The following is a 6000-nucleotide window of genomic DNA, read 5'->3' on the forward strand; positions in this document are numbered from 1 at the left end:
TACTGCTGCTGTTGCCACTACTATTACTACCACTACTGATGCTGCTGCTACAACAACGATGACAACCACGACCACCACCACCGCTGCTTCAACTACTGCTGGTGTTATCATCATCGTAATCATCATCAACATTATTATTATTATTATTATTATTATTATTATTATTATTATTTTACTTCTTCTTCTTCTTCTTCTTCTTCTTCTTCTTCTCATTATTAGTTTTATTATTATTGTCATCATCATCATCATCATCATCATCATCATCATCATTATTATTATTATTATTATTATTATTATTATTATTATTATTATTATTCGACGGTCAGCCGGTCTATCTGCTGTCAGCACCCGTTAAGTGGTTGCCTGGGCACGCCGTGGTCGATGATGTGCCGACATGCGCTGAGGCTACGACAATCTCCAGTGCTTTCAGCCAATCTTTGATCAACTTCTTCACGTTCCACTTGAAAAGGAAAACAAGGATAGAGAGTGAAGTGTTGTCTTCTAACCAGTTTACTGAAAGATAGATGAAAGTGGCGAGAATGGTGCGGGTAAACGGGCCTCCCCTGTGCATACGCCTGTAGTTGGAAAAAAAAAGAAAGGAAAAGAAGGCACCTGCCCCATAACCCAGGGTACTCGTGGTTTTTTATGGGTTTTTTCCATGAGCAGCCTTAGAACGTCTCCTCCCTATTGAGGATCACACATTGTTGATTTTTTAAATTTTGTTAGTCTTGTTTACACGCTAAACCCTAACAACAACACGTTCGCACTCCTATACACACACAGTCCTTGTTTTGTCCTCTACTGTCCATAACGTATTTCTTAATAAAGAAATCATCATCATCATCATCATTATTACCATCATCATCATCAACATCATCATCATCATCATCATCATCATCATCATCATCATCATCATCATCATCATCATCATCTTCATCATCATTAATCTATCTTTTGCTTTCAACAAATTCTGCACATGAAGGTCTTTATTAAAGACGAAATATAATGATTTGTTTTTTCATCAAGTAGGAAAAAAACAAAGAGAAAAATGCATAAATTCAATCAAATACTCACAGACACACATATATACACACACGTGTTTGTGTATCAAATATTTTCTTCATGCATGTATGCGTGTGTCTGTGTTTATATGTGTGTGTGTATATACATACACACTCACACATTTTCATGTGCGTGTCGTTGCTTGTCTGTTTGTCATGAAGCAACGAATCTTTACTAATTCCGCAGGAAGACACAGATGTAAATCACAATGATGCACGAATAAAGAAAAAAAAAAAAGAAAAATTCCCAGGTCCAATGTTTCACTGGAGTAAAATAGAGACGAATCATGAAAAGAGATGTTAGAGAGACTGAAAGACATAACAGAGCCGTAGATGAATAGTGTTAGTCTGAGCTGCAGAAGCATTGCCACTCTTTATCTAAAATCCTGCTTTACATTTCCCTTTTAATCTTTCTTTAATTTCCTTCTGTCTCTCCCTCTCTTTCTAAGTTCCCCTCCTTTCCGTACACACACACACCCCCACACCTTCTCTCTCTCTCTCTCTCTCTCGCTGTTGCATTCTTTAGTCGGTACGCAGTTTATTGAGGGTGCGTGGCCTTGTGGTTAGGGTATTGCACTCATGATCGCAAGTCCGTAGGTACGATCCCCGGACGGGGAGGTGCGATGTGTTCTTGAGCAAAACGCTTCATCTCACGTTGCCATGCGATCACTTTGACATCTAAAATATGGTACGTCGCGCGCATGTACAGGTAATGTGGATTTGATGGAGGTAGTAAGCCTATGGGCAGCACAAATATTCCATTACTAAAGGCAAATTATCTGTAGTATGTTCAGCAAGAATTTGCAGAGCCGTCTTTCTCCGATAGAGGGAGACTACCATTACTACTAAGCAATTTCAAATAATATTGATTTCAAATTTTGTCTCAAGGCCAGTAAATTCCGGAGAAGGGGGAAGTCGATTACACAGACCTCCAGTGCTCAACTGGTACTCATTTTATCAACACCGAAAGGATGAAAGGCAAACTCGACATTGGGGAAATTTGAACATAAATTGCATTTAGACCGTAAAATCGGACTAAATGCAACTAAGCATTTTACGCGGCGTGTTCTCGATTCTGCTCGAATTGTTTCATATTTTCAAACGTTTTGTTTATAAAATATTCATGTTAAATGCATTATATATCGGACTGATAAACTGTTAATTCTTATAATATTTGAAATATACATGTATGAGGTCGTCATAATTGGGAAGTTCCCGGATTTTGAGGAGGGTGGAACCAACTCTGAGTCACTTTTGTTCTACTCTGAGCCGGAGTAAATAGCCCCACTCAAGAGGCCCACTGTGCATTAATTAACTTAAATCACCGAAAGTGAGGTTCCCCAAGCTTTTATCACGGCATCCTTCTAGGAGAGGGGCACTCTAATGTATATGTATATAATGGACCCTCCGTCGAAGATGACGTATGTGTGTCCAGCTTTTTTGCCAAACGACCTACACAAATGATTTGTTCATAGTAATCAAATAATGCATGTGCCGTACTTTATTAGCTTACCTTCTCCTTCAAATCGATGTCGTTTGAACAGGAGCACGATGTGCCACGCGTCAGGTATCGAAATGATCCTAGAGAAACGTGAGACGAAATGTTTTGTTCAAGAATACAAGACATCATCCGGTCTAGGAATTGAAACCCCGATCTTGCGATCGTGAGTGCAACAACTTAACCACTAGGCCGTGCGTCCTCGCTATAATAATAATAATAACAACAACAATAATAATAATAATAATAATAATAATAATAATAATAAATAAATAAATAAATAAATAATGATAATACATTCCCAGGTTCAGTCCTACAGCGTGGTACCTTGGGCACGTGTCTTCTATTACAACCTCGAGCCGATCAAAACCTTGTGTGGATTTGGTTGACGGAAACTGAAAGAAGCACGTCGTGTATATATATATATATATATATATATATATATATATATATGTGTGTGTGTGTGTGTGTGTGTGTGTGTGTGTGTGTCTGCGATTGTCCACCCCCTCGTTTGACAACCGATGTTGGTGTGTTTATGTCCCCGTAAACTAGCAGTTCAGCAAAAGAGACTGATATAATAAGTACTAGGCTTACAAAGAATGAGACCTGGAGTCGATTTTTTTCCACTAAAAAAGAAATAAAGGTGATGCTCCAGCATGGCTGCAATCAAATGACTGAAACAAGTAAAAGCATATATACAGTATATATAAAAGGGTTGGACAAAATAATGGAAACACCAAGCATCATAGTACCATAAGTCTGAAATATCTATATAACCGTGAAAAGCTTGTTTATTTTTATGTTTTTTTTTTATTTATTATTTGTGTTATTTAATATGTTTTGCTAAAATTGCTGTTTCTTTTCAGATATCATCAGAAAAAGGTAAGTAAAATTCATTAAAATAACAGATTTATCGTACTTTCAAAGAGGTCAAATTGTTGGTGCTCGTATGGCAGATGCTAGCATTACGAGAACAGCCGAAATGTTTGGTGTATCAAGAAGTACTGTCTCAAAAGTAATGACAGCCTTAGAGAAAGGGGGGGAAAAACCTCCTCATCGAAATAAAACTCCGAAAGAAAACCAAAACTTTCAGATAGGGACCGTCGGACTCTTATGCGAATTGTTAGAAAGGATCACAAAAGTATAGCTCCCAAAATTGTTGCAGAGCTTAATGACCACCTCAGAACCAAGTTTCCACAAAAACTGTTCGCCGGGAGCTGCATAAAGCCGGATTTCACGGGAGGGCTGCAATCAGAAAACCTCTACTTTCAAAAACAAACGTTGTAAAGCGTTTAGAGTGGAGTAAAAACCTACAGAATCGGTCCCTAGAGTAGCGGAAGAATGTTATTTTCTCGGATGAGTCATCCTTTACCGTATGTCCGACCTCCGGTCGAGTATACGTGTGGGGACAGCCAAAAGAAGCATTTGGCCCAGACTGCCTTCTTCCAATTGTTAAACATGGAAGAGGATCTATGATCATCTGGGTGGGTGGGGCTATATCTTGGAAATCCTATGGTTGGGAACTGTTTCCAGAGGGAAACGCAGTCGTTCAGGATTATAATACACCAATTCATACAACTAAAGTTGTTCTGAATGGCACGAGGAGCATTCTAGTGAACTTAAACATCTTATCTGGCCACCACAGTCCCCAGATCTCAATATTATTGAACATTTATGGTGCATTTTAGAAAAACGAGTAACTGGAGACTGTTTTAGCTGAAGAATGGACAAACATTCCTTTGGAAACCATTCAAACTTTGTACGAGTCCATACCTCGTAGAATTCAAGTTGTAATTACTGCCAAAGGCGGTCTCACTCCATATTAAAATAAATTTGTTGGAAATTTTAAGGTGTTTCTGTTATTTCGTCCAACCCTTGTATATCAGTATTTTGATAAAAACTTTATAGATCAAAAACAAGTCATTGGAAAAAGAAAAGATTTAGTCATTTTTTAAGATCAAATCTTCTCAGACAGTTCTACAAGCCTGACCACAAACAAACCACCATCCTAACCTGCCGCCTTCACCGCCAACACCATCATTATCTTCCTCATTATCATCAACTCCCCCAACATCACCACAAGTCGCTATCATTGTAATTACCGACGTCAACAGATCTCAAAATAATCATCATTACCACCACCACCACTACTACCACTAGAACCACCACCACCGTAACTACTATCACCAACGCCATCTATACAATCGCCACCACAAACCACAATCACCATCATTATTGTCATCTTCGTTATCATCATCACCTCCACCAGCATCATTGACCATATCACAAACAAACATACAGTAATCTGTTCGTGCAGGCACACAGCTCTACGCATGGAAACAGTATGTGAGAGGGAGAGAGGGGCGAATAACATAAAGAGATAAGGGTAGAATGCGGGAAGAGAGGAAGAGACACAGGGAGACAGAGGCAGATAAAGACAGAGTGAGAAAAGGGAAAGAGAACGGGGAAGATTACGTGAAGAAAGAGAGAGTGAAAGAGAGACTGAAAGAGAGAGAGACAGAGAGACAGACAGACAAAGAGGATTGGTAAAATAAAGATACATACATACATATATACATACACCAAAGATACCTACATAATAAGCAGTTGTCCGAAAATGTCATCACGGTATTATCTGCCGATGAGACATATATATGTAGAAAGAGAAAGGGAGAGAGACCAGTGAGAATGAATTATCAACACGGCATTGGTGGATGAATATTTCTGATTTGTGGATTAACCAGGCTACCATTGGTTTCATGTTAAGTGAGTTTCTTCTTAACAATCATCAAACCTGCCACACGGAACGTTGGTCTTCGTCTCTATATTCGATGAATGTGTGTTTGTGTGTGTTTGTGTGTGTGTTTGTGTGTGTGTGTGTTTGTGTGTGTGTGTGTGTGTGTGTGTGTGTGTGTGTGTCATTAATGAGAGAGACGGAAGACGAAAGGTACGAGAATCTTTATTGATCACTACAATCATTTTTTACCCATTTGGTATCGATCACACGTGGGTGGGATATTGCACAACTAATTTAGGTGTACCCTTTGGTGTTGATGTGACTCCTTGGGTGATTTCAAGGGGTATCTCTCGCATAGCGTATCACTTCATGTTTTCTTCTTGGTTTTCCGAGATACAAATAGCAAATTAAGAGATACGACTTCATTCTTATAGAACACTAACCCAGTGAACATGCGTTAGTAGTAGTAGTAGTAGTAGTAGTAGTAGTAGTAGTAGCAGCAGCAGTAGTAGTAGTAGTAGTAGTAGTAGTAGTAGTAGTAGTAGTAGTAGTAGTAGTACAATGAACGGGACGTTTGAACTGTTTTGTTATATTTGTGTGTGAGCGTGTGTATAATAATGATGGTTGTCGCGGTGTTGCTATGTAAGATAACATGCAAGGGAGAGAATTTGTCAAAAATAAACATTAAAACATTACTAATACAA

The sequence above is a fragment of the Octopus bimaculoides genome, chromosome 11 (assembly GCF_046866305.1).
Source record: "Octopus bimaculoides isolate indiv1 chromosome 11, ASM4686630v1, whole genome shotgun sequence".
Classification (NCBI taxonomy): domain Eukaryota; kingdom Metazoa; phylum Mollusca; class Cephalopoda; order Octopoda; family Octopodidae; genus Octopus; species Octopus bimaculoides.